A 6,000-nucleotide genomic window follows, 5' to 3' on the forward strand; every position below is an offset into this window, starting at 1 on the left:
ACAGAAAGCCCAGAGATAAACCTATGCACGTATGGTAAACTAATCTATGACAAAGGAGGCAAAGATAGTCAATGGAGAAAAGACAGTCTCTTCAATACGTGGTGCTGGGAAAACTGGACAGCTACATATAAAAGAATGAAATTAGAACACTCCCTAACACCATACACAGAAACAAACTCAAAATGGATTAGAGACCTAAATGTCAGACGGGACACTATAAAACTCTTAGAGGAAAACATAGGAAGAACACTCTTTGACATAAATCACAGCAAGATCTTTTGTGATCCACCTCCTAGAGTAATGGAAATAAAAACAAAATTATAAAAATGGTACCTAATGAAACTTCAAATCTTTTGCACAGCAAAGGAAACCATAAATAAGAAAAAGACAACCCTCAGAATAGAAGAAAATATTTGCAACCAAATCAATGGACAAAAGATTAATCTCCAAAATATATAAACAGCTCATGCAGCTCAATATTAAAGAAACAAACAACCGCATCCAAAACTGGGCAGAAGACCTAAATAGACATTTCTCCAAAGGAGACATAGAGATGGCCAAGAAGTACATGAAAAGCTGCTCAACATCACTAATTATCAGAGAAATGCAAATCAAAACTACAATGAGGTATCACCTCACACCAGTTAGAATGGACATCATCAGAAAATCTACAAACAACAAATGCTGGAGAGAGTGTGGAGAAAAGGGAACCCTCTTGCACTGTTGGTGGGAATGTAAAATGATACAGCCACTATGGAGCACAGTATGGAGGTTCTTTAAAAAACTAAAAATAGAATTACCATATGATCCAGCAATCCCACTACTGGACATATACCCAGAGAAAACCATAATTCAAAAGGACACATGCACCCCCAATAGTGCAGCACTATTTAGCCAGGTCATGGAAGCAATCTAAATGCCCATCGACAGATGAATGGATAAGGAAGTTGTGGTTCATATATACAATGGAATACTACTCAACCATAAAAAGGAACGAAGTTGAGTCATTTGTTGAGATTTGGATGGATCGAGAGACTGTCATACAGAGTGAAGTAAGTCAGAAAGAGAAAAACAAATATTGCATATTAATGCATGTAGTGGAACCTAGAAAAATGGTACAGATGAACCAGTTTGCAGGGCAGAAATTCAGACACAGATGTAGAGAACAAACGTATGGATACTAAGCAGGGAAAACTGCGGTGGGGTGGGGATGGTGGTGTGCTGAATTGGGCGATTGGGATTGACATGTATACACTGACGTTTATAAAACTGATGACTAATAAGAACTTGCAGTATAAAAAAACAAACAAAAAACAACTAATACTAAACTTTCTTTGGGTTATTTGTATGGAAATATGTTAATATAAGTGTTTCAGACATTACATGAAATTTCTAAAAATCTTGTATGTTCTGGTATAATGTTATAAGTCATAATTCTAGTTATTACTTTAAAATGTATATCTCAGAAATAACTAAATTACCTTGTCAATTGTATTATCATGAACTTTAATCAAATCTTTAACCATGGTCATTTTTAAGTCTTTTGTCATTTACAGATAGTTCTGGGTGTGCTCTGATGCTTTTGCAAAATGTTCCAATAAAAGGGTTTCATTCTTCAAGGAATTCATGGAGAAGACTCTGACAAGTACAGATTTCTGGTAACTGACTACACTGCTGAACTGAATGAATAAGCATTTTCAGAACTCTAATGGAAAACTGATGAATTCATAAAAGTGCTAACAAAAGATCAAGATGAAAAAAAAAAAAATTACAAGGGGCTGAGGAAAATGATGAAGAAGATTATTAATTTTTTTGATTTTAAATAAAAAAATGTTTTTGAAAAAAAAAAAAATCCCACAAGGACTCAGAGGCAAAAAATACACAAATCAATTTTCACTGCAAAGTAAAGGAGCTGTTACAGGGGAGGATTACTGGACTGAATGTCAATATTATGACAGAGTATGAGTGTATTTCATGTTTGGTAATTGCAATCATTGTTGCTTTTGTTGTGGTCATCCATTTATAATGCTTGGTGTCAGTTTATTTATCTCTTGTAAAAATAAAATACAGTGTGTGTGTGTGTGTCTGAGAAAAAAAAAAAAGAAAAAGAAAATACATAGAAATAAACCAATCTAAGGAGGCAAAAGATCTGTAGTCCAAAAACTTTAAGACACTGATGAAAGAAACTGAAGACAACACAAACAGATGGAAAGATATACTGTGTTCTTGGATTGGAAGAATAAATATTGTTAAAATGACCATACTACCCAAGGTGATCTACAGATTCAATGCAGTCTCTATCAAAATACCAATGGCATTGTTCACAGAGACAGAAAAAATAATTTTAAAATTTTCATGGAAACACACAACACCCTGAGTAGCCAAAACAACCTTGAGAAAGAAGAACGGAGATGAAGGAATCATGCTTCTTGACTTCAGACTATACTGCCAAGCTCCAGTAATCAAAACAGTAAGATACTGGCACAAAACCAAACAAATAGATCAATGGAATAGGATAGAGAGCCCAAAAATAAACCCATGCACTTATAGTTAATCTATGACATAGGAGGCAAGAATATACAATGAAAAAGGAAAGTCTCTTTTCAATAAGTGGTGCTGGGAAAACTGGGCAGCTACATGTAAGAGAATGAAATTAGAACATTCTCTAACACCGTACACAAAAATAAACTCAAAATGAATTAAATACCTAAATGGAAGACTAGATACTATAAAACTTCTAGAGGAAAACATAGGTAGAACACTCTTTTTCATAAATCATAGCAATATGTTTTTGGATCTGTTTCCTAATGCAAAATAAATGAAAGGAAAAATAAACAAATGGGACCTAATTAAACTTAAAAGCTTTTGCACAGCAAAGATAAACATTGACAAAATGAAATGATATAACATATAAGGGATTAATATCCAACATATATAAACAGCTCATACAACTCAACATCAAAACAAAAAATAACGCTTTTAAAAAATGGGCAGAAGAACTGAATAGACATTTTTTTTTTTTTTTCCCAAAGAGGGCATGCAAATGGTCAACAAGCACAGGAAAAGATGCTCAACGTTGCTAAGCACCAGGTAAATGCAAATCAAAACCACAATGAAATAAGACCTCATACCTGTCAGAATGGCTCTTATGAAAAAGAAGACAAATTCAAAATATTGGCAAGGATGTGGAGAAATGGGAACCCAATACATTATTGATGGGAATGTAAACTGGTGCAGCCACTGTGGAAAACAGTAAGGAGGTTTCTCAAAAAACTAAAAATAGAATTAACATATGACCCAGCAATGCCACTACAGGGTATATATCCAAAAATAACAAAAAAACACTAACTCAAAAAGTTGCATGCACCCCAGTGTTCATAGTAGTGTTATTATAATTGTCAAGATATGGAAACACTGTTTTTTTATTTGTTTGAAAAAAATCAAGTAAAACATTTCTTATTTAACTTTTCAGTACTCTAGCTTGAGAATCTAAGCTATAATATATTCTAGGGTTTTGGGTGTCTTCAAAAGGTGCTACAATGAGCATCAACATTAGAATCAGACCCAACGGGATTTCCCCCCCTCTTGCTTTTTTTGGAATGATATTTTCTTTCCTTTTTATTATTCCATTTTCCCCTCTATTTCTTTGGAAATTATATCCTCTATGTCTAATCTTTTAGTGTTACTCCTTGCTATTTTAACATTCAAAAGTTTACCTTTCTCTTGAACAATACAAAAAAAAAAACAGAGTACAAAACATTTTAATGCCAACAACTTTCCATCAAATTTACATGTAAATTTTTTACAGCATTTTCATCTATACTTTTTCCCTTCCCATAAATGAGACATTGTTATTGCTGCTGGTGGAGGTGGTGTTTTGTGTTAGTTTAGAATATACTTCATGCTTATTTATACTTAGAGACATATTTACACTCACCTTTATTTACCAACATGCTTTCCATTTTACATCTTCCTTCTAGGATAAAAGTAATTCTGCTGAATTACATATTTAGAATTTCATTTACCAAGGGTCTGTTGGCGGTAAGCTTAATTTTTATCTTTTGATATCTTTATTTTGCATCTGCTTTTGAAAGGTAATTTTACTGGGTACTACTGGGGCCTAGAATTCTATGTTGACAGTTTTTGCTCTGTGGGTGTGTGGGTGTGTGTGTTGCTCAGGACATTTAAGACACTATTCCACTGTCTTCCAATTTCCACTGTTGGAAAGTTTTGAACAATCATTGCATAGAATAGCTATTAGTCATTTGAAGGAAATCTGCCTGTTTCTTCTGGCAACTATTAAGATCTCTTTTTAGTTTTCTGCTGATTCACTTGTATGTCTGGATGTGAGTGTTATTTATGTCTATTGAAATTCCCTGTGTTTGATTCTGCTTATTTATTTTTAAGCCTGGGTTAAATATTGAATTTTCCCAAGAACATTTATGCTTACTTCTCCCAGTTTCATATGTATACTCCCTATATAAGACTATTTTAAATTATTTTTCCATATAAGTATAATGTGAAAGTGGGCCAAAAATCAAATTTAGCTTGTGGTCACAAATTCTCAGTGGAGAACTCTCTTCCCCTTTATTCAGTGCCAAGGTCAGGATATGTGAAGTTTTCTCCCAGGAACACTGTGAGCAATGGGTTTACTTCTTGTTCACTCTCATTGTGAGAGAAGCCTTTAGTCTTGGAACCTTTAGTATAGCACATTTCTGGTTAGTCTCCACAACTTGGGCATGCCCTAGATTTTAAATCCTATCTCCCACTCCTCAAGAAATTTAAACTGGAAGCTCATACTATGGGCTCCTGAAACCCTCTCTGACAACCACTTCAGTTCTCAGGGCACCTACATCCATGGTGCATCTTCTGCATATTCCTTCATTTCAGAACAAAATTTATTTTGCAATCATTCATATATATATATATATATATATATATATCTCCAAGCAGGTTTTTTCCTACCTCCTTCACCCTCCTACTTATGAGATTTGTATTTTTTTCCCTGACAGTTATTATGTTGATTCTGAAAGAACTGTGAGTCATATATATATACATATATATATTATATAAAAATATACATAATATATATATAATAATATAGTAAATTTGGTAAATCACTGAGGTATAGATATTTAGAGGCAGAAAATATTTTAGAGATCACCCAACCTAACAACCTCTGGGCAGTGCAGAGACTTCCCTAGTTATGCGCGGTGCCAGTTGCACTCTGAATTTGTAACTGTGTGAATTTATTAATAAGGTCAATTTTATATCCCTTTCTGTACAAACCAAACCCAAAATATAAAGGTATATTTGCTATATTAATTTTTCACTTTTCTCTATTTCTAAACTTTTTTGGAACCAAAATTCAAACTAAACAAATAGCCCAAATAAGCTGTTGGTGGGAAACAGAAAAATGAAATCCCTCAGGGAGGTATTAGCTAAACTAGCTACCAAGAAAGCAAAATTTAGGTAGCAACAGTGAAGACTAGCAGCAGAAAAGCAGGTTCACAAAGGAAGCAAATATCACAGGGAGTGTCTGCATTTCTGACCAGCCAAGCGAAGGGGCCTAGGTGATAAGGTCTGAATTTCCCAAGTCCCAAGCATGTCAGGGGAATTGGGCAAGAGTTTGAAAGGCAGTAAACAAACCAAGACTGAAATGTTATTCAGGGCCTATAAATAATTAAATTGCAACTATACACTATAGAGCCATGTATCAAGAATTTTCTAGAAGACTCCTCATTTCATACATTTTGATCCATTTTATATATTAACAGAATACACCAGAAAATCCAATATTGCATATTTCCATTCCAAGAAAAACTACTTCTAGAACACAGCAATTCATTCTCATACTACATATTCACTATGAGGCAAACAAACAAACAAAAATATGTGCACTGTTATCTGCAAAATTAGCAAACTTTAGAGAAGAACGTTAATGGCAGCAGTGATTACAAACTGCTTAAATTCAGTGGCACTCATTTACCCATAAACATA

Source organism: Aethalodelphis obliquidens, unplaced genomic scaffold (assembly GCF_003676395.1).
Source record: "Aethalodelphis obliquidens isolate GAN/ISIS:26980383/991018 unplaced genomic scaffold, ASM367639v1 scaffold7, whole genome shotgun sequence".
Lineage (NCBI taxonomy): Eukaryota > Metazoa > Chordata > Mammalia > Artiodactyla > Delphinidae > Aethalodelphis > Aethalodelphis obliquidens.